This window comes from Callithrix jacchus, chromosome 14 (assembly GCF_049354715.1).
Source record: "Callithrix jacchus isolate 240 chromosome 14, calJac240_pri, whole genome shotgun sequence".
NCBI lineage: Eukaryota > Metazoa > Chordata > Mammalia > Primates > Cebidae > Callithrix > Callithrix jacchus.
The window spans coordinates 81,499,680-81,524,068 of NC_133515.1; the positions used below are offsets into that span (position 1 = coordinate 81,499,680).

General features: G+C 41.2%; 1 protein-coding gene across 1 annotated transcript in view; it reads right to left on the minus strand.

The window, feature by feature from the left end:
* Positions 1-22,994, minus strand: part of RASGRP3 (RAS guanyl releasing protein 3) — an 86,692-nt gene extending 63,698 nt beyond the window's left edge. The window contains exon 1 of the mRNA XM_008980888.5: positions 22,880-22,994. The gene's annotated coding sequence lies outside the window, so the exon portion shown is untranslated. The remainder of the gene's footprint in view (positions 1-22,879) is intronic.
* Between the last annotated feature and the right edge of the window lie 1,395 nt (positions 22,995-24,389).

A 24,389-nucleotide genomic window follows, 5' to 3' on the forward strand; every position in this document is an offset into this window, starting at 1 on the left:
GGGGGGCACACATGGACAGAAGTTACGACACGGGGCATCATGAAAGAGTTGAGAGGCAAAAGCAAGGTGACTCACAGAACTGAGTTATGTCTAGCCACACAAGCAGGGATGCTCTGGTCAGAGAGAAGAAGGAGAGCACTTCACACAGAGAAAATGGCACTGAAGAAGGCAGGGAGGCCTAGAAAAGCAGGAATGCTCACAGGATGGTGAGGTCTTGAAGTTGGGATTAAAGTATGTATTTGTCCATTCTTTCACTCAAAAACATTTTGAAGGGGAGAGAGGGATTATCATGTTCTGTACATCGTAACTAAAGATTCTGTGAAAGCCATGTGACATAACCCAACATAGTACTTTCTTGTGGGCCTTACACATTTTACTCATTTTTTAAAATGATTGAGAGGTTCTTATGTTGCCCAGGTTGGCCTTGAATGTATAATCTTGCCTCCTCAGGCGCCAGGACAACTGGCCTGAGCCACCACAGCTCCTATTTTACTCATTCTTCAATGAATTCTTTTCTGAATACAGTGGTTAAGAGCCTGGACTCTAGAGCCAGACCACTGGGATCAAATTCAATTCTTAAACTTTCTAACTGTGTAGTTTGGGGCAAATTGATTTACTGTGTGCCTGTGTCTTTATATGTATGATAGAATAATAATTGTTCTATCAATGTTGTAGGGTTGTTATGAGAACTAAATGAGTTTATTACAGGGAAAGGGCTTATTGACTGGCATGGTACATCCTCAATGAGTGTTAGCTGCTGTTACTATTTTTTTGGTAAGGGACCAAAAAGTGCCCTCTACCTAGGGATGCAATGATTTCTATTGGTCACTCCTCTCAAATTCATAAGCCACATATATTTTACCTACATATACCCATTTTGCAAAGAAAGGAAGGAAAGAGAAGGAGAGAGGAAAGAAGGGTTGGAGAAAGGAAGGGGGAAAAGGCAGCATAGGCTAGAGATTTATGTCATGACATTAGAACTAGTTTAAATCCCATTTCTACTATGACAGTCCATACTTTCATTAGTGAAAATTCTATAATATGCTTCTTACTCTGTATTATTCATTATTGTGGTAGGTTAAAAACTACCTATCTCTGGGCATACCACCCAAACCATTCAATAATATCTTTATTGATCAATTACAATCTAATTTTAAAGAAGTATTTATTAAGCACACACAAGAAGTACTCAAGGGAATACAAAGACACATATCTCCCCACAAAGAGGTTAAAGAATGGGAGATTTCAGTAGATACATTTAGAAATGTCAGTAATATCTCAAGTGTACCAATGGATCTTGAATGGAATCCAAGTCTGGACATTGCATTTATTCTTCTGTGGAATGAAAATAAATGCATGTCAGGTTATTAATGCCCCTAAAACCATTTTGAAGAGTGGATATTATACAAAAACATTTTCACCAAAAGTTTTGCTAACAGATCTACTAGTCATAATAAGAATAGCAAAGAGTTGAAATAGTAAGTGAAACCAAGCTGGGGCTAAAGTGAAATAGAGAACCTCATTAGCTTCTGTGGTCATCTGTGGGGATTTCACAAGTCTGCAAGTTCACAGTTTTAGACCCTTGTCAATCTTTATCTCACCACAATATCTCATTTCTAGTGGCTTCTTCTCACACTTTGTTTCTAATTTCTAGTTCATGAAACAGAGCATGTATATATTTATTTAATTATCTTAGCACCCTTTAACTATTAATCATGCAAAATTTGAAAGTATTCACCAAGCATTTAGGTAAAAAGATACTTCTATACTACTAAATGCAACACAATTATTTTATTATATTATTAAAATCGAAAAAATAGAAATTAAAATTTAATAAATCTCAGGTTAACTTATTACTATATACTTGAATTGGGAGACATGGACAAAAAGCTACCATTAAAAAAAAAATCAATGAGTAGGAAAAAAAATGCTGAAATATCTAAAGCTGTATCTACACTTGAAATGTCAAGAAATACTCAAGACCCAAAACATATTGCTCTTATGCATCTAAAGCAATGTGATGGGAGTACAGGTTTTTCATTTGTTTTGTTTTGTTTTTGTGACAGGGTCTGACTCTGTCACCCAGGCTGGAGTGAAGTGGTATAATCTTGGCTCACTGCAACATCTGCCTTCTGGATTCAAGTGATTCTCCCATCTCAGTCTCCTGAGTAGCTGGGACTACATGCGTGTGCCACCACACATTGCTAATTTTTGTATTTCTTGGCAGAGACAGGGTTTCACTATGTTGGCCAGGCGGTTCTCAAACTCCTGACCTCAAGTGATCCTCCCACCCCTCAGCCTCCCAAAGTACTCAGATTACAGGTGTGAGCCACTGTGCCCTGCCCAAACATTTATTTTTTGACAGCTAGAAAATTGTATATGTCATCTACATATATCCAAATCCCCATATCTTTGTTACAACAAAGGCCCTATCTGAATCATTCTGATGAAGTCTTTATTAAGGGCCATATTCACAGCAAGATGACTACAGATGCCATAAGCCTGACATCAGTAATAGCTCACATCAATGTCCTTGCGGATCCTAAAATAAAATCATGCATTCCATATTAACCCAAGAATTCTGGCTGTGATGCTATAGGAATGAAATGCAAGAGCACAAGTCCTATTCACACACTATAAATATTGTTCTCAATTGTCTTTCTTTTTAAATGTTTTTCTCTTTATCTGATAAACCCTGTTTAAAGACTTATAAATAATGAACCAAGAGTCTTTGTCTTTTCTACAAATCGAAGACGGTGTAAGCTAGTAAGTTCTACTGCACCCGGCATCTACAGCTTATAAACAGATTTAGCTCCTAGATGCATATTTTTTTTTAGGTCCACACGGGATTGGCTCTAACAAAGTTTCAAAAATTTTGAATTAATTGTGAAAATTTACAAATCTGAACTTTTACTTTAAAAATCCAGTTTTCTAGATTCTTGTGGAAAAATCAGTTCTGCTAATTTTAGGGCTGCATTCCCATGAAGTGACATTCGGATGGAGCTGAGAAGCAACTGACTGACTCTCAGTTCCCAAAAGCCTCTACTACCTTCTGCTGTCTCCCCAAATTGAGACCAAGTGACATTACCATTTACCATCCCACTATGTGCCTTTTCTCTTTTATTAGGTTTAAGAGGAAAGTGAACTATCACTTTTTCCAAACAGAGAAAGAATTGTTTTCTAAGGGACGAGGTCTCATTATGTTTTCCAGACTGGTCTCAAACTCCTGGGCTCAAGCAATCCTTCTGCCTCAGCCTCCCAAAGTGCTGGGATTATGAACATGAGGCACCATGCCTCATCCAGAATTTTTCTTTTTTCTAATTCATTTCACTCATTACATCATTATAATATCTTCCTGGTCCTGTAAACAAGGGGTCCCCAAGCCCTGGGCTGTGGCTAAGTCCATGGCCTGTTAACCGGGTTGCACAGCAGAAGGTGCATGGGGTGAGGGAACAATGCTGCCTGAGCTCCCCTCCTGTCAGATGACCTTTGGCATTAGACTCTCATAGGACCACAAACCCTATTGTGAACTACGCATACGAGGGATGTAGGTTGTATGCTCCTTATGAAAATCTAATTACTGCCTGAGGATCTGAGGTGCAACAGTTTCACCCCAAAACCATCTTCTCAACCCCCACCCCCTGGCCTGTCCGTGGAAAAATAGTCTTCCACGAAACCTGTCCCTTGTGTCAAAAAGGTTAGGGATTGCAAGGCCCTACCTCAGAATCATTGGGCTACTACTAACCCCACAGATGCAAAAGCTAAGGAGGACCTTTCAGCAGTGCAGATTCTCGGAATGTTACTGTTGTGGACTGGACCAAGGGAGAATGACAAGACAGTCACTTTGCTTACTTAAGCCTCTGACATACATTTACTCAAAACATAATTTCAAATTGCAAGACAAATTTCACCTCCTGCCTGAGCAAGAAAGTACATTTGGAGATTTCTACAGCATTTGTCAAGCTTGGTTAGTCTAATGTGTTATTATTTATTTCCACTTATAATATCATTTAAATGTCTAGATCGCCTCCAAGTTTTAGAGTTTCCTCAGATTTCTGGTTTATTCTTTATATTAATTTTAAAAAGTTCTCATAATCGACAAAATAGGTAGCCATTAATGATTTCTGAAGAGCATGGGACTGGGTGCCAATGTCCCCTCAATAACTTACTTTGTAAAGATTTAGAGAACCTAGAATGTACACTGGGCTGCCTGAAAAAAAAGTGTACCTATTCATGTTTAGAGGCAAACATTTTCAGATTCCACACACTAAAGCCAGTATAGTTTCACTCTCTCCCACTTCCTCTCTAGGTTGTTTTGGATTTGTTGATTACAACTAGTCACAACTTACTTTTCAATGTCAGACTCAAGTAAATCATAGATATTTATCACTGTAGGCCCTTCAGGATAATCTCCTGTAGGATCATTTCTAGCCCTTTGAATGGGTCACTTATATAATTAGTGACTATATAAGTTGAACTGGTATTCTACTTTTGTTGTTTATTACCCTAAAAAGAAAAACCAGAAGCCAGGGAAAGGTTATTAACTGGTCAGTGCAGCTGTGAGCCTTGGTCTCTAAGCACCTGGTTTCATCAGCTTGGTCATTCACGTCTTCTGACAGTGTTTTGAGTCTACTCAGAGAAAACTATAGCTCCAGTAGAGAAAGATGTTGTACTAGTAGGTGACACGTTTCCACTTTTCAACGGGATGTTTTACTTAGTTGCCAGTTTAACTACCTCGTTCTATAAAGCAAAGCCCCAAGGCCAAAATGATAAGGTGATTTGCCTAAGTGCAAATGGTGAGTTAGTGGAAGAAAGGAAAATATTTCATCATAGTAAGCTACTATAGAATCCAGACTCATACCAGGGTCTCTGGGACATAAAAAGTATATGAGGCAGTAGGCTGATTTTGAACTAATGCACCTGTTTTAAAAACATCTAGGTTTTCTGACATGAAGTCACCCTTTGGCCATTTTGATTTGGAGAAATGAAGCAGCTATATGCTATCATCAGGCATGGAATTTCTGCTCACTGGTCTGATTTCAAGGGAATCTATTTTTTTTTTAATTTTGTAAAGATTATTCCAATCTGGTCATCTCTCCTTGTCAACACATTTTTTTTTTCAGCAGTCTGGTCTAAAATGATAGCAGGGATTTCAATAAAAAGCTATAATCCCTGGCTGTTGGGTGCTGCACATCTGAACCAGGTCTGGATGTCTGTGAGATGGTTGAAGGTGAGTTGATGGAAGTGAGCTTGAGAAGGCAGAGTCTGGGAATTCTAAATGGGTCTTGGCACAAACCATTGGTTCCCTGGCTCCAACACTTGGGTCCTGACACTGTTCATTTACTCATGTCACATTGAATCCCAGATTTTGCTGATGACTTTTAGCCACTCAAACCTTGGCTTCTCTTTTTAACTCTTCCGGAAAAGATTTTCAAGCCCTCCTCTGCCCAGTCCAAACTCACTCTGACAGCCCCGCTAAGGACTCTGCCCCTGCTCTCCCAGGTATCAGACTAGCTAGCCTGCATATGGCAGCTCCTATTGTCCTTATTCCCACATTCTACCTACATCAGACAATGGCGGCTTTCTCAAAAGGGGAAAGGATGGGGTAAGTGGATTTGTCTGGAAAATATACTTCCCACATTGCCAGTTGTTTGTTTAGGGCTCAGGTGGCTCCAGTCTTAACTGTGGGGAGATACTTCTCTACTTTACGAAATGGGATGATTGTGTCTAGGAGGATACATGCCTCTTATTAAACGCTTGAAAGAAAATTCAAAGAGGCCCCTTGCTTCTGGTAGACAGCCTGCCCAGTGAAATGAACTCCTAAAGAAGAGGTACATACCCGGCATGACAGCACATCATCCTTCTGGGTGACCTTCACACTTCACTCTATCTCTGTGGACTCATGAAGCCCGGGGCAGAGCAAGCCAGGTGTGGTACAACTGGCTGACCTGCTTTGGTGCCCCAAGGCTCCCATACACCTCCCCAGAACATTTGCTCACTAGAATGTTCCCCTCCTCATCCTGGTCCCTCCATGGATCAGTAAGCAAGAGCACAGCTACCTTACGGGCCAGAGCAGCTTCCAGGGTAAGAGGCCTGTCTTAGCCCAAGCTGCTATAACAAAACACCATAGACTGGATGGCTTTACCAACAGAAATTGATTTCTCAGAGCTCTGGAGGCTGAGAAGTCCCTGCTGAGGACTCTCTTTCTGGCTTGCAGATGGCCACCTTATTCCTGTGGTGATTGCCTAAGTGCAAACAGGGACTTACACCACCTTCTTCTTTCCTCTACCTTCTCTCTGTCACATGGAAAAGAGAGAGAAGTCTGGTATCCCTTCCTTTTATAAGGACACCAGCCCTATCAGAGATTACAGCCCCACTCTTTGACCTTGTTTAACCATAATTACCTCCTTACAGGCTCTATTTCCAAACACAGTCACATTAGGGGGTTAAAGCTTCAACATATGAATGTTGGGGGTACAACATTCTGTCCACAGCTAGGCCGTCAACCAAGGATTGGAGATCTATATAACCCTGAAATCATATGCAGAATTTCCTGTATTTGTGCCCATGGGCTTCCTTCTAGGGTAAAGGCCCATAGCTTTCCTTGGGGGCTTGAAGGGGGTCTGTAATAAAAGTTTCATGACCTCTACTCAAACACACAAAGGCCAATTGCCCCAGAGGATTTCTGAAGAAGACAAAGGGAAATCGATATTCCTAGGTTCTACCACTCAATGTCATTTTTTATTACCTTAAAGTAAATGCACTTGCCCAATGCAAAAGGGGAGAAAAAAAGTCACTTCACTTCCTGATACTCACCATCAGCTGTTTGGAGTCACAAAAATTTAAGATACTGAAATTTTAATCCCCTCCCAAGATTCCACGAGCAACCTCAGACTGAGCATTCAACTCTGAAAACAGAAGTTTTCTCTTTTGCAGAAGTACCTATGACCCTGTTGGGATCTACTACTCCTTACTCCTGCCCATGAAGCTGTTTCCTTCTCCACTTTGTTCACCTGTTAGTCTTCAGCACCTTGGTCAGATGCCAGGAAGTCTGTTGTGCTCTAGCCTAGGCCTCAGCCAGGGGCTACTGTGCTGTGCTATCCACCAGCCTCACCCAGCACCTCTCAATGCAAATGGCTGTGAGGCTGCAAGGACAATTACATAATTCTAGCCATATCACAGAAACACTATCCAGTGTAGCTTTTCAAATAAGACTTATAACAATGAGGGCTGATGGTATTTTTTTGGCTCACAAACCACAAGAGTTCAGGCACAAGTGCAATGCAGTCCTCAGACTAAGGAAATTGCTAATACATGCAATCTCTACACCATCTTGTGTGCAATTTTGTATGTAGTAAATGTCTTTCTCCACAGAATATTAAAAAACTATTATCTGTGTCTTTTAACATGATTTGGCAAATAATAGCATTATTTCTATGTTATAAATAAATAAATCGGAATAAAAAAGGATTATGTATTAATACATTTCCAATTGATTACTCAATCTATCCATCAACCAATAAGCAGTTATTAAATAGTATCTTGTTTCTTTTTTTATTTCGGGATGACGCTTAAGTGTTTTTTTATTTTTTTGAGACAGAGTCTCACTCTATCACCCAGGCTCGAGTGCAGTAAAGCAATCTCAGCTCACTGCAACCTCTGCCTCCCAGGTTCAAATGATTCTTCTGTCTCGGCCTCCCAAATAGCTGGGAATATAAGCATGCACCACCATGCCCATCTAATTTTTGTATTTTTACTAGAGACAAGGTTTCCCCATGTTGGCCAGGCTAGTCTCAAACTCCTGGCCTCAAGCAATCCACCCACCTCGGCCTCCCAAAGTGCTGGGATTACAGGCATGAATCATCGTGCCTGGCCTAAGTGTTAACTTTTAATCTAATAAAAGTGCAACTCTGAGAGCAAAAGCAGCTAACTCTTACCTTGTCACAGAAAAAAATGTGTCTGTATCCAAATAGTTCTTTACTGACTCAACAAATATGTCTCTATCTTCCAGACATTATGCCAGGGTCTGGGTATCCGGGAGTGAACTAAACAGGCCAGGTGAGAAACTGCTATGTGTAGATCTCAAGTTGCAGTTATGTATACAAATTGGAGCGCCAAGGAAACATCTGGGATTTTATCACCAAGTGAGCAATGGTTCAGATTGCTCAGGAAGAAAGTATATAGAGGCCGGACAAGAGGACCCACTTCTAAGCCTTGGGCTTTCCTACATCTAGAGGTCAGAGAGAGGAGGAGGAGGAGCAAAACATATTGAGGAGCTACTGTCAGAGAGAAAGAAGGAAAACTTAAAAGCATGCTGTGCCATGAGGCCAAGAATAGAATGGAGACCGAGGCCGTCAATTGTGTTGAATGCTACTGAGAAGTTAAATAAGAAGAGAAAGGAAAACTATCTGCTTTATAAAAATTTAACACAAGGAGGTCACTGGTGACCTTGACAAAGGTAGTTTCTTGGAACTGTGGGCAAAGGCTAGGTTGGTGTGAGTGCAAGAGTAAATGAGAGGTAAAGGAACAAAGATAATGTGTGTAGAATACAAGCTTAACACGTTTGTTTAGAATTGCAGTGAAGAGAAATTGGCAGAGGTTGTGGCAAGCAAAGGATATTTTTTAAGGTGAGAGTTACTGAAGCACACATATGCACTGATGAGGATAATCTAGTAGGGGAAGCTGAAAACTCAGAAGGAAGAGAAGATAACCAAAGGGAAGCAGATGGGTTCCAGTTGTAATATGAAAGAAGGAAGAAGAACAGTGTGGTTACGAACATGGATAATAGTTATAATTAGTAAGGGGAACATGAAAAAGAATCGCATATATCAGAGATATACAGTCATCAGATTGGCAGCAAGAGTATATCAAATCGGCCTGTTCTGATGCCCTCAGTTCTCTTTCCTGAGTTTTTGAAGATGAAAAAAGCTAAAAGCAGAGAAATGAACTCCTCAAGTCCCAGGATCAACTGTCCCATAACTTACAACCTAAAGATCCTTTGTTCTGTTCTAATCAACAGTGTGTCAGCTGGAAGCAGTGGCTCACACCTGTAATCCCAGCACTTTGGGAGGCTGAGGCAGGAGGACTGCTTGAGCTCACGAGTTCAAGACCAGTCTGGCCAACATGGTGAAATTCCCTTCTCTACAAAAGATACAAAAAACAGCCAGGTGGGTAGTGCCTGCCTGTAGTCCCCGCTACTCGGAAGATGGAGGTTGCAGTAAGCAGAGATTGCACCACTTCCTGGGCAATAGAGCTAGACCTTGGGGAAAAAAACCAAAAACAAAAAACAAACCCCAGCAACAATGACGTATCCCTCATTGCTTTGAATATTTTCCTGCTAAGTATCAGTATCCTTGCCTACCAGCATTTGATCTTTTGGACACCAAAGAATCCTGTTAGCCTGTGTTGTGAACTACCCAACTTGGCTTTGCATTCTGAAGGACTGGCCGTTTGTCGTCTCATTTCCACTCTGATGCCGAAGCAGCAGTATTTCTGCAAGTGTATTAAGCCATCACCACTTACTGCTTAGCAGCAGACAAGCAAAAATGTTGCATATAACTCATCTAAAGTGTCTTGAAGGTATGTTAGAGTGAGATTTTTAATTGTTTCACATAGATCAGAATTTCTCAATGTTGGTACTATGGACATTTTTGGTTGGATAATTCATTGTCATGCAGGGCTGTCGTGAGCATTTTAGGATGTTTAGCAGCATCCTTGGTCTCTACCCACTAGATGCCAGTAATACTCCACCACTCCCAGTGAGCCTACCAAAAATATCCTCCGACATTGCCAAATGTCTTCTGGAAGGCAAAATTACTCTCAGTTGAGAACCACTGATACAGACTGATGCCATAACATCAAAATGGAAACGAAAAAAAGCAATCAAACCCCTAAAATCTTTTCTATTATCAAAATGTCAGTTTCTTGTGTAGGCAAATGCCTGGCTATTTGACCAAGTTTTTCAGTTTCCAAATGAATACTCAATATCTTCATCAACAAAAAAGCAGTTGAATGAACATGTCTTTTAGACATCATCTCAACCTGATTTTTAATTCTTGAACCAGTCAGCAAGATTTATCACATCAGAATTTGACATAATGGAGAACGTTTTAAAGCTTTCTAGGTCCAAACTTATTCCCCACCTGACTAACTGGTGGATTTTGGCCTTTGTTTTATTCCTGTATTAATCATTTTCAGTTTTATTTTTGCTTTTTGTCATAAGCTGCTTTAATCCTCTTCTGGAGGAAGTCAGAGGGTAAATATGAATACAGGCATTTTTTCCATTGTGTATAAAGAGTTCTTTTTGTGTGCGTGTGTGAGAGAGCATTTTACCTCTCTTCCTACTGCCCAGCTACCTAGTCCCATTGAGCACTGAGCAAGCTCATAATGACTTGATGTAGAAGGCTTTACCTTTTTACTAGTAAGTCATCTGCTGTGTTGCGTTATTACTATTCAGAGTTGTTAGAGGTAAGGAGCGATGCTCAATGAGAAACCATTAGCTGTAATTTGTTCTAGAACCAGCTCTGTCAGTTACTGGCAAAAAGCTGACATTTCTAGGTGTCAGTTTCTTTAAATTCAAATTCAATTAACATTCACTGAGAGGAACGTGGGTCTGCCAGGACAATACTTGATAGTTCCTCAAAGGCTATTCTGTAGTAGGATGAGGCTGCTCTGGATGGCAACAACTTTTGAGAATCAAGAGGTTCTCAGGTTTTTGCTTTCATAAATAATCAAGTAAGAATCAGCCATGAATTGTGTTAATCCTTCTTGAATAACAGCCTTTCCCTTTGAGAAAATAAATTTGTAAGTTTAATCTCTCTTGTGTAAAATATTAATTGTGCAATAACAAATATTGAACTCTAGTTGGTAATATACATGATAAAATGTTTACAAATGAAGTGTACTGCTGTCTGCAACTAATTTTTTTTTTTTTAATTTTAGAGATAGGGTCTTGCTGTGTCACCCAGGCTGGAGTGCAGTGTTGTGATCATAGCTCACTGTAACCTTGAACTCCTGGGCTCAGGTGATCTTCTGGCCTCAGCTTCCCAGTAGCTGAGACTACAGGCACACACCACCACTCCTGGCTTTTTTTTTTTTTTTTCAGAGATGGGGTTTTGCTATATTGTCCAGGCTGGTCTCAAACTCCTTGCCTCAAGATATCCTCCCACCTGGGCCTCCCAAAGCACTGGGATTACTGGTGTGGGCCACCATGCTTGGTATTACAATGGATTTTGAAAAAGAAAAAATAAGATAGACCAATGGACAGATAAATGGATAGATGTGTTAAAAAGCAAATGTAGTACATTTTTAACTGTTGAATCGAATTGGTGGTATATGGGTATTAACTGTAAAATTCTTTCACATTTTTGGTTTGAACACTGTCATAAAATGTGGGGGGGATTCCTCACATTATTCTTAATTTATCTCTTTCAAACATTTAGTGGTTTGGGATTTGGTGAACAAGTCATGTTCACTGGCCTTAGGCTGTATAACTATTAATCATATAAACTAAAAAGTCTCAGTTTTAAGTCTAAGTAACTCCTCTGTCCCTTTGAACATTTTAGATGCTATCCTCTGTATGTTTCCAAAGTTTTGTTAATGGATTTCTTTCCTTCTTTTTTTTTTTTTTTTTTTTTTTTTTTGAGGCAGAGTCTCACTCTGTTGCCCGGGTTTGAGTGCAGTGGTGTGATCTTGGCTCACTGCAACCTCTGCCTCCTGGGCTCAAGCGATCCTCCCACCTCAGCCTCCTGAGTAGTCGGGACTGCAGGCATGCATGCACCACCATGACTAATATTTTGATTTTTGTAGAGGCAGATGATACGGTTTGGATCTGTGTTCCCACCCAAATCTCATGTTGAATTGTCATCCTCAGTGTTGGAGGTAGAGCTTGGTGGGAGGTGACTGGATCATGAGGTGGATTTCTTATGTATCCCTTCGGCACTGTTCTCACAATAGTAGTTGTCACAAGATCTGGTCATTTGAAAGTGTGTGGCTCCTCCCACCTCTCTCTGTTGCTCCTGCTTTTGCCGTGTAATGGATGTGCAAGCTCCCACTTGACCTTCTGCCATGATTGTAAGCTTCCAGATGCCTTCTCAGAAGCAGATGCCACTATGCTTCCTGTGCAGCCTGCAGAACTGTGAGCCAATAAAACCTCTTTTCTTACAAATTACCCAGTCTCAGGTATTTCTTTATAGTAATACAAGAACAGCCCAATAAACAGTGTCTCCCTATGTTGCCCAGGCTGATCGCAAATTCCCGAGCTCATGTGATCCTCCTGCTTCAGCCTCTCAAAGTGCTAGAATTACAAGCATGAAGCACCGTGGCTGACATTATGGATTTCTTAAGGTGGGACAGTCAGAATTATTCCAAATGCTCCGAGTCTCAAAGTTTTGTTGTTGCTTTCCTGAGATGGGATCTCACTATGTTGCCCAAACTGACTCCAGACTTCTGGGTTCCAGCAGTCCTCCTGCCTCAGCCTTCTGAGTAGCTGGGACTACCGGTGAAAATCTCAAAGTTTTGTTTAAGGGTAACAGGAAGTTTTTAAAAATGTGTTTCCAATAGTCTCTGTATAATGCTGAACCAGGCTAACTGCTTTTTAAGGAATCTCTACCTTATATAGGCTAATGGCATACTCATACACTGATTATTCAAATTGAAACATCCAAAATTTCTTTAACTCCCTCCTTTCCTACATACTGATATACAATTAATCTCAAGAACAATCAAATTTACCTTTTAAATATTTTGAAAATTTTTACATCCTATTATCATTGTCTTGATTCAAACCTATCTTTGGAGTCTTCTTTTGGTCTTCAATATTTTTCTCTCTCTAATCTGTCCTCCTTATTGCCTTCAGAGATTTTTTTTCCCCAGAATGCAAATATATTCATGTTGTCCCCTTTTTTTTTTTTTTTTGAGATTGAGTCTTGCTTTGTTGCCCACACTGGAGTACAGTGGCATGATTGCGGCTCACTGCAACCTCCGCCTCCTGGGTTCAAGTGAGTCTCTTGCCTCTGCCTCATGATTAGCTGGGACTACAGGCATGCATCACCATGCTCAGCTAATTTTTGTATTCTTAGTAGAGACGGGGCTTCACCACGTTGGTCAGGATGGTTTTGATCTCTGTCCTTGTGATCTGCCCACCTCAGCCTCCCAAAGTGCTGGGATTACAGGCATGAGCCACCACGCCCTGCCAACATTGTGAACTTTTTAGAACTTATGTTTTAGAAACACATACTAAAATATTTACAGATGGAATGATGAAACATCTGGGGTTTACTTCCAAGCTAATACAGGAAGAGGAGAACATGGGTACGGATATAAATTAAATAAGTGACCATGAATTGAAAATTGTTACAGTTAGATAATAAATGGGGGTTAATTATACAAAATTTTGTCTAATTTGTATATGGTTGAAATTTTCCATTACAAAAAGGATTCTTTTGACTCTAAACAGTTCTCAAAAATACTTACATGCTTCAGAAGGGTAAACACTACTGCTAACCTCCTGGAACCTTCTTATCTTTGCTCTTTTTCTCCCCTCCCTCCTCCAACATATACCCCATGATTCAGCTCTAACAAGTTACATGTTATTCCTGGAATGTACTCTTTCAAATATACCCTTTTTCTTCTTGAACAATGACTTTGTATCTTTTTATATCCAGCTTAAATGTGACCAACCCTAGGGAATCTTTCCTGACTCATCCCAATAGAGTCAGCTCTCTCCTTTCTCTGAATTCCCACAGAACATTTCGGGAACAACCTCTTTTACGAAGTACACATTTATGTATTGTAAGATGATTACTGTAACCTTTTAAAAATATTGATCTGTTAAACAGTAAAATCCTATGGGATAAATTCCATATTCTTCATGTTTGTGCAATACACAGCACAAAAGCATATGTTTAGAAATACCAAGTGAGGCTGGGCGCAGTGGCTCACACCTATATTCCCAACATTTTGGGAGGCTAAAGCAGGCAGATCATTTGAGGTCAGGAGTTCAAGATCACCCTGGCCAACATGGTGAAATCCTGTCTCTACTGAAAAAAAAAAATACAAAAACTTAGCTGGGCGTGGTGGTGGGTGCCTATAATCCCAGCTACTCAGGAGGCTGAGGCAGGAGAATTGCTTGAACTAGGAGGCAGAGATTGCAGTAAACTGAGATTGTGCCACTACACCCCAGACTGGGTAATGCAGTGAGACTCTCAAAAAAAAAAAAAAAAAAAAAAAGAAAAAGAAAAAAAGAAAGGAAATACCAAGTGAATCCTCTTGTATGAAAATATATTCTACATTTTGTCCCTTGACTTTTGTTACCTAAATGTAAATCCTGGATCCTACTAGACTGTACTTCCTGAAGTTTTGGTTGAGGAAAATTTTTAAATGGGTGACTAAAGCTCAAAACAATTTTCCAAATATGTTAGCCTCTCATCTACAAGTTAGGTATGTGATGGTATTCCAAATAGTTGCAGAATTTTATGTATGACACATGTCTCCGTCATCTTTGTAGCTGAAAAAGACAAACCTTCAATTCTTACATAATAAATCCACCATCATTGGCTTAAGTCAACCAAAGTTCCTGCAACTTCCAAAGAGGTTGAAAGCAGTATTTATTCTAAAAACATAAAGAATTAAAATAGCATGAGATATTCTGCACTGGTTCTGCTTCAAGGTCTACTTGGCCCTTTTATCTATCTGTAATCATAGCCCTAAGAAACATTTTATGGGAATGAATATGATTGTCCCTCTTCTTGCCAATATTATGTCACTTCTTATAAAAACCAAATATATTTTAAAGCAAACTGTCACTGCTAGTTAATCAGCTAGTCCAACAGTCATGATCTTTTCATACCTGTCACCATCTGAGATAGCATAATGATTTTTGAGTGTTGCCAAAGGCTTAGCTCTGCAGGAGCACCCTGCCAAAGACACAGAGCAGCACAGTTGAGAGAACACCTCAATAATAAAAACTGAATGTGTTCTGGGCAGAAGCTAAAGAGATACTGCAGGGCACAACTACAAATCTACAGAGTCCTAGGATATTTCTTTGTCCTGCAGTATCCTTTTAATGGAAATGGATATGTATTAGGCATGACATGACATAATGTCAATTGCATGACAAGGACAGCAGAATCCCAACTCCACAGAATGCTTCCCTTTTCGAGAGCATCATCAGTTTTAACATAGACATAGTGAGAGACTGTGTGATTGGATGAAAAAGGCACCTACTTTGTTTCCAGGCAGACTAGGACTAGACTCTTACTGGCTTGTGACCTTCTGCAAGGTATATGACTTCTCTAAAATTTATTTTTCTCTTCTGCAAGAGTGCTAATGATGCCTACCTCTGAGTGATGTGAAAATAAATGTTATGTTATTTCCTCTCTCAATAGCAGAAATAAGAGAAGGAAAGTAGAAAGAGGCAGATTCAGAATCAAGAGTGACTGGGGAGAGAAATGGATTACAGAGAAATCTCTCCAGCACCACCATTCAGACTGGGCACTGTCCTTGCAATAAAAAAATAACGATCTCTCAAACATCCTGTCAACTCATATGATTTTGAATGGCAAGCATTCCATGCATAAGTGGAATACTTTCTACTTTTAAAAAACAGAAGTGAAAGCTGAGCAGAGTCCAAAGTTCAGTCAAATAAAACTCATGATATGAGTTTTCCAGAACCAAATATGGAGATTTTACCCAATTCTTCAATTTAAAACTGTTTAAAATTCTTGAGTAGTTTATGAGCTCCAGAAATCTGTATTAACTCAAGACTTGAAGAGATTCATCCCTGATAGTCACAAGCAAGTTGTTAAAATGTGGCCAGAAAAAAAACATTTCTTCTTTACTCCTTTCATTCTAGGTCTAGGGAGTTCTGTAAAACCAACCCATGTGTGCCAATTCCTAGGAAAGAATCCCCCTGGTACCTTCCCAATGTTAGTTTATGTAAAAGACTCCAAGGAAACTTGGTTCAGCCAAATTTGAATTGCTGGATGGAGGGAAAATTTTACTTTCTCAAAACAAAACAGAGAGTGACTGAGCCAATTTTTTTTTTAATGGAGTCTGGTTCCATCACAGATTCATCACCTCTTTGCCTGAGTTATTCTGCAGCTTGTCACCCCTCCTTTTGGTCAATTTATTAATTATTAAGATCTCTACCATAGTACAAACACCCCATATGGGAAAAGGACAAGCAATTAAAACCACATACACACACTCAAATCAGTTACTTGTTTGTGATTTTTTTTTTTTTTTTTGAGACAAAGTCTTGCTCTTGTCACTCAGGCTGGAGTGCAATGACACAACCTCAGCTCATTGCAGCCTCCACCTCCTGGGTTCAAGCGATTCTCCTGCCTCAGCCTCCTAAGAAGCTGGGATTACAGGCGAATGCCACCACACCCAGCTACTTTTTGTATTTTTAGTAGAGACAAGGTTTCGTCATGTTGGCCAGGCTGGTCTCGAACTCCTGACTTCATGATCTGCCTGCCTCGGCCTCTAAAAGTGCTGGGATTGCAGGGGTGAGCCACCGTGCCCAGCCTTGTCTGTGATTTTTGAAATAACTAAGCAATAGAAAAGTAGTGACTAGGTGGGGTGTGGTGGTTCGCACCTGTAATTCCAGCATCTTGAGAGGCCAAGGTGGGTGGATCACTTGAGGTCAGGAGTTCAAGACCAGCCTGGCCAACATGATGAAACCCCGTCTCTACTAAAAATACAAAAATTAGCTGGGTGTGGTGGCAAGTGCCTCAGGAGGCTGAGGCAGGAGAATTGCTGAACACGGGAGATGGAGGCTGCAGTGAGCGAGACTGTACCACACCACTCCGGCCTGAGTGACAGAGTGAGAATCCATCTCAAAAACAAAAACAAAAACAAAAAACAAGTAAAACATGCTTCTGGGATTAGATATGAATTTATTTTTTTCCATGTTATTTTCCCCACATTACTAGTTCTCTGTGAAAGTTGCACCTGGAACATGCTCAGAGCTGAAACTCTAAGAAAACTTACAATACTTTAGCAAATCAGTGGCATAATGATCTTTGCAAGGGGGTTAGAACCTATTGTGGGGTAGAGATCAATCCACCTAAACCAACACTAACTTAGTGTGAAGATAGGGCAGGATTTGGCAAACAGAGACTTCAGAAAATAAAATTACCAATCTCTCCAAATAGAAACTTAAAAGATGGGATATCTGCAGCCACAGAAATCATTTATACATTGAGTCGAATTTCCACTTACAATAAGGGCATTAAGCTTTCTATTACCCCAAATTCTACAGACTATAATCCAGGAAGGTATATTTTTAACTTACTATTTCTTTTTTTTAAAATCATATTTCCCCTCTGTCCTCTTGAACAGTGAAGAAAGTTCTGATGATTATAGTCATCACTAAGGAAAAATGCTTTTGAGTCAGCTCAGAAATTAAATGTTTTTCAGGATTTTTTTTTTTTTTTTTGAGTCAGAGTTTCACTCTTGTTACCCAGGCTGGAGTGCAATGGCATGATCTCAGCTCACTGCAACCTCCGCCTCCTGGGTTCATGCAATTCTCCTGCCTCAGCCTCCTGAGTATCTGGGATTACAGGCATGCACCACCATGCCCAGCTAATTTTTTGTATATTTAGTAGAGACGGGGTTTCACCATGTTGACCAGGATGGTCTTGATCTCTTGACCTCATGATCCACCCGCCTCAGCCTCCCAAAGTGCTGGGATTATCAGCGTGAGCCACCGCGCCCGGCCCAGGATATTTTATAATTCAAAGAAGGCTACCTTTCACATTCATACTCAGAAGTTGCTTTAGAAAGAAACAGCATAATAGCAACTCTTGTCACAAAGCTGTTCACATGTGTTTCCCCTACCTCTAAGCCCTGGCCATTACAATACGCACTATAAAACCATCAGGCAACATGCACTGCCATTTTTATGCCCTTGACAACACTCTGATGATGCTGCCACACAATGAACTGAATTGTCACATGGGGAAATTGACAGATACTGAAGAGTCTCCATTATTCTAGCAAGTTAAGACTCTCTCAGTTGTGGGCAGATAATTGTGCAGAGGGAAATGATCACAGTGGACATGATTCATGGTGGCTAGAGTATGCTATACCGCCGTAGGAATACAGATGCTGTACCCAGGCAGAACTTTCAAGAATGCCAATGGTTTTGTTGGGCAAGGAGTGTGCAGGCTGAAGAGCAGACTGCAGTTTTCATATCTCAGGAAACAACCACATGGTCTCTAAAAGCTGAATGTTACATCATGCCATGTTGGTATAACCCCAACTTGACCACGAGTCCTTCAAGGGAGAAAAGTGATCACTTTTCTTTAAAAATATTACCCTAAGATGGCTAGGCGCAGTGGCTCACACCTATAATCCCAGCACTTTGGGAATCTGAGGTGGGTAGATCACCTGAGGTCAGGAGTTCAAGACCAGCCTAGCCAACATGGTGAAACCTCATCTCAACTAAAATTACAAAAATTAGCTGAGCATGGTGGTGCATGCCTGTAGTCCCAGCTACTTAGAAGGCTGAGGCAAGAGAATCACTTGAACCAGGAAGGCAGAGGTTGCAGAGATCCAAGATCACGCCACTGCACTCCAGCCTGGGTAACAGAGTGGGACCCCGTCTCAAAAAAAAAAAAAAATACCCTAAGCAAATACTGTGTCTGCAGACTAAGCTGACCCTGTTTCCAACGTCAGACATCCACAGGCTTTGGAACTATCATGAGTGGCATGTCACAAATCAGTTATCTGTTCACTCTTTGCCTATCAAAAGAGAATAAAAATTATGCAACTTTTTATCACCAGTGGTAATTCCACAGATTATGTAAGTGCATGGTCATGAAATAGTCGAAATTGATCTTTCTCTGAAAGATAGCACAAATAATAGAAAAAGCCTGGCACTTGGAGTCAGTGGACAGGAGATATAACTGAGCTCTGACAGTTACTTTTCCCATGGCCATAGACAAGTCACTCATTTTCTCTCGCCCTCTGTTTCCTCTTTGAAAACAATGGTGATGGTATCCTCCCTCTTTCATGGGATTGTGGCAAAGTGCAAGCAAGTGCTTTATACCAGCATATATAAATGGTTTGTCTTCTCAATACCAAAGATGCGCTCAGAGATCGAAGCACAGTGACTCTACACACCACAGATTCTGAAGCTATAATAATCACTGGAAACAGCAAAAACCCCGAAGACTTCAAATCTCAAAGAGCAGTAGGGACATGACACTGAAGCTGTTAACTCCGGGGCTGTGAGTGACCCATTAATACCGAGGGAAAGGAGGAGCCAAGAAAGGTAACTTTTTGGAAGCAGATGTCTTTGAAACAAACAATTGGGCAAAAACGAAGAAATGAAACAGGTATTGTATCCCAGAATTTGTGCCCTTATTGTAAAAGACGCCCCCCAGAACGAATCAAGCATTTTATTTTCTTTCAAACCGGCTCCGTAGTATGACTTGTGGACTCTGTCATGATTCTGAGTCCACTTCACATGTCCCCATATAACACCCTCTGTACAATGCCAATTTCTACGGAAATGAGCAATTCCCAGCAAGAACTGGAGGCAATTCCCAGTGGTTGTGGTCTAGCAAACCACATCACTTACTACTACTGAGTTGGGCTTAGCTTTAGAGGCAGCAGGCAGGTGGGATTAAAGATTAAAAATTCTTTCTTCATGCTATAAATAGCTTGATCTTCAAAATGTGTAATGTTGTCAGCACGACCTTGCAGAAACATTGATAACTTTCTCAGAGATATCTAGTGCTTGATTTTCCTCCTGATTAATCAAAGGTCCCCTGCTGACTATGTACTACCTGGTGCTCTTTCTCCTTATCTCCAACCCAAAATTTGAAACTTAACCTAAAGTGGAGGAATGTGGACAGCTAAATGACATTCTTAAAAGGATTCAGGAGGCAGGTTTCTGTAAGGGTTCTGTGTGTCTGATGACCCAGAAAATCCACAGGTTCATGGCCCACTGATGAGACGGCCAGTGTTTTAGATACGCAAGTGGCGTGCAGAGAAGTGTGACTAAGGGCGAATGGCAGGTGTGGGCAGCAGAGAAGAGCACACTTCTCCTCCCTCTTCACTGCCAGCGAGTCCCCTGCCCTGTGACCCACCCCCTACAGCCACAGCTCAACTAAACGGAGCACAGTGGCAGAGTGCATGGTTTCTATTCATCAACAACCTACTCAGACAACCAGCCTTCCAGGCTGAGCCACAGGAAACGGGTCTGATAATAGCTTTATCAACACTAAGCCAGCTATTTGGGGTGGGGCATGGGTGGAGTGGCTGTCCTCCAAAGGAAAGGAGTGACAGGAAAAATGGAGGGAAAGGCCAGAAGGGGCGTGGGAGCCATGTGCTGGAGGTTAGTAACAAAGTTCCAGTTGCTGTTCTTACCAACATGAGGACCATCACTGAACTATTTTCAAAGAGAAAAACATGCCACCAGCCAGTGATCCTATAGAGCCGGGCTTGGATTGTCACAGGGGGAAACCCAGCCCTTCCCGTAACGGAGAGCTCAAAAAGGCCATAACACGCATTGTGTGTGTAATCGTATTGTGCTGGAAATACTCTCATTTGCATGTCGTGAGTTTTTAGATATAAATGGTTGGGATTCCCCTTTTATTTTTTAATGTGTACAGGTTCTAAAGTCAGATCTAGGTGTCCCTCCTGTCTGTGTCACGTATGGTCAAGTGACTAAAGGGTTTCTAAACCTCAGTTTCCTATCTATAAAACTGGAATAACAACATATAATACAGAGTGATTGTGAGGAGACTGAAAAGAAACACACTGGCATAGCACATCATTTGGCACAGTAAGTGCACAATAAATGTAAGGGACTGTTATTAGTGGGAAAATTATGATGGTAATAGTAGTAGAAGCCTTGAGCTCTCTCCTTTGGCTCTGCACTGTGACTGATAAATTTGATACAGTTTCCTCATCTTTGAAATGAGAGTTAAATTGTACCTTCTATCATTCCTATCCAAGTCAAAAAGTTTTTGACTAAGTGGATATACTACCTGCAAGTAAAATAATTACTTTTTATTATTTTGCTATTAATATTTGGAAAAGTCAGGGTATCATGGATTTTTCAAAATAGTCTACTGGCTTTCAAAAAATACAGCAGTTGGATAATTCAAAGAATCACTGACTCCCATATAGACATTCCCTTCTGTTATGGGAGGCTTGATGATTCCGGAGACACAATTTCACCAGAAAGTTCTTTTCCACTACCAACCTATGGAAAAACTGAAACTATACCAGAAACCAACTCCCTAAAGAATGACCTAGGAGGACCGCCAGCTTCCAGCAGTCAGACAGGGAAGTCACAGACCACATGGCCACGGCCTGACCCAACAACCTCGCACAAATGCCATAACGAGGAACAGAGAAATGGGACTAGTTTTCCTCATTGGTTACTCTAGGTTTTGTGGATTCTTCTACATTTCAAGGAAAAGAAGGTGGAGAACTTCTCAATGTCAAACTAGCCATTTGTTTAGACAGGGCATCGGAAGCTGCTTCCATCAGCCAACATTGGTTGCTGCAGTACTCAAGACCCACAGTGTTGAGGGAAACTTGACCACAGAAGTGGTGTGCCCGGGTCATTTTTAATCCATTCTCCACAAACAACAGGAGGTGGTGAAGGTGGAGAGAGAACAGTGTTCCCTCATGGTAGGGGGCAGAGGGTGAAAGAAAATTGTATAACTTGAGCCTGTAGGAGAATCCATTTGTTACACGAGGAAGTAAGCGCACTCCAGGGTTGTCCTAGGCTTATCAGAAGCAAAACAATGATTTGGTAAGACTTCAAATAAAACCAGCCTCTCTCTGCTCACCCTCCTTGAGGTCCATGCAATCTCCAGAAACAGGAACCTGTTTGATATCTCCCTGCAGCCTCTGATTCAGAGACCTGTCGCTTTCAGAGGTTTATGTCATCAGTTCAGAGCTCTGCCCTCTCTCTTCCCCTTTTACCTATCCTCTGAAGCATTCTGTCTGGTGACTACCAAGGAAGGACAAAACTCACCGAACAACCCTGGTGCTTGGTTTGCTGCTCTCCCAAGAGCAAGCACAATTACTGCTGAATGAGCCTGAGGAAGAGCCGGTCCTCCCAGAGTTCATCATCAGCTGCAGGCAATGCTTTCCCCAGCCAGGTCATAAACAAGGAAGAAACAGCCCAAGCATCACAAAAACACTAAAACAAGGAAGACTAGGAGCAGCTGAACCTTTTAGTTTTAAAGTAATGAAGGTGAATTAGCTTGTTTGAGGGGGAAGCACAGGAAAGTAGCTATAAAATACACCTTTCAATTAGTTGGAAAGCAGGCAAGAAATCTAAATATAATTCCTAATATGAAGATAAATATTATTTTGTCAGTTTTCTTTATTGCAGACAGTTCTACATAGTTAAATGAGATATTCTCAAAAATTGAATAGGAAAAGTCAAGTCAACCATACAATAAGTTCACAAGTCATTTTAAACAACTATGTTTTCAGGTTTCAGTGGTAGAAACAGATTAAAATCAAATCTAGTCATCAACTCACTTCAATGAAGTCTCTACTTCATAACCTGAATCTTGGCTTTGAATCTAAACACCATGGACCAGAGAAATCTTTAACACTGGGAAACAAACTTGCTGTTTCCTAGACAGGAATGAACCCATATGCCCCATTCATCCTCAAAGTTATGACACCATTGCCGAAAATAACAGGTTCTAAAAAAGGGCTGTAAAAACACCAATGGCTGCTAACAGGTACAAATGAAATATCTCCTTCTATCATGCCAGAGGGAAACCAAAATCAAAATCAAAAGTTGTTGGTGGCTTGCAACATACACACACACACACACACACACAGGGAGAGAGAATGAAAGAGAGAGAGAGAGGAAAGTTCTCCAGCTACTTACTTACTGGGGTGGTTTTGTCGCGGTATTTTTCACATCAGCACTCTGCCTGTCCAGCTGCCAAGTGCCGGAGCGCGCTGAGAGCAGCTGTTTCCTTCAGGCTGGGGCTCTGAGTCTTAACCAGTCACATGCACCTCCTGATAAATACCGCCTGCCACCGTGCCAGGAGGTCAGAAACTGAAGATCATTCTTCTCCTCACCCACAAACTGCCTCGTAACCCCTGAGTTGGCTCAGCCATCTCATGAGCCTGCAGAGCAGGACATTCCACAATTTGTTTTCCTTCAGTGACAAAAGCCAAACAGCTGATAAGTCAGACTAGAGGGCAGGTCACTACAAGTGGAAGGTTAAACGTGTGTGTGTGCAGGGGAGTTGAGGAGACCGGTGGGCTCCAGGCTCTCTCATCTCACTCAAGTTTTCACTGGGGCTCTCGAACAGCAAGTAAAAGGATCGGGAACTCGGACAGCAGGTGGAAGTTGTTCTGTGTTCCAGGTGACCTCGGAGCACAACAACTGCTTGGTTTCGTTTTCTTGGAATCCCAGGCTCCAGTTTGTTAGATGAGCCGCAAGCCTGACTAAGTGGCTGGGACTGGGGCAGGCAGACTCTTGCCATCTGAGAATGCTTAGGTTAGATTTCAAAGTCCGGGGCTCCTAAGCCAGGGGACGCTGAGGAGCAAATATGGGAGGGGTTAATGAAGACTATCAAAGGCAGCTTTATCTAAAGAGCTCGTGGAAGTGATTTCAGCTAGTTTAAGGCTGAACATCCGCATGGCTATCTGTTGGATTGCGTCAAGCAGTTGAGATTATCAGCGAGTGTGAGGGCAAACAGAAATTATCACCAAGTTTACAATACACTTTACAGACGCGCGCTGCTGCCCCCTTTGGTGTGCTGGGAATTTGGACCAAACTGCCGTTTTCTGTCTTGCTCACAAATGTGGCAAACCATCCCTGATGTTTTGTTGGATTCAGATGTCCGCCCCGAGCTGGTGTTCCCACCCTTCCCTTTTCAAACTCCTTTCCCAGGAAAGCCCTTGGAGTATCTGACTTTGCATAGTGTTCAACCTAGGTGTCTGACTTCTTGGTATAGTAAGGGTGATGCTTCCCCAAATCAGTGTCTGAGCCAGCCCTTCAGGTAGAGATATGACACAGAGGCAGCCTATTTGGCAAAGTGAACACCTAAAAAAGATGGTTAAAGTCCCCCAGGGGATTTCTGAACCATGAGTCTGTTAAATTATCGACCCTGATTTTTAATATGCGATATCTTAATATAAGCACAAGTGTAAGTAATCTTTTATATTCAGGTTTGTCTCATAATTATTTAGTGTTAATCAAACCAGGAGTTTCCCCCCTTACAGAAGATACAGTGTTTTCTAGAATAACAGAAAAAGACAAAAAACCCTCAGTCTCACCATACTATCAGGGGAGTAATTTGTTGTCAACTTGTGAGAGCCCAAAGAGCAGGAAAAAGCTTACAAAAGGAAAATTTTGTAAGCACCGAAACAAATCCCTTTCTCAG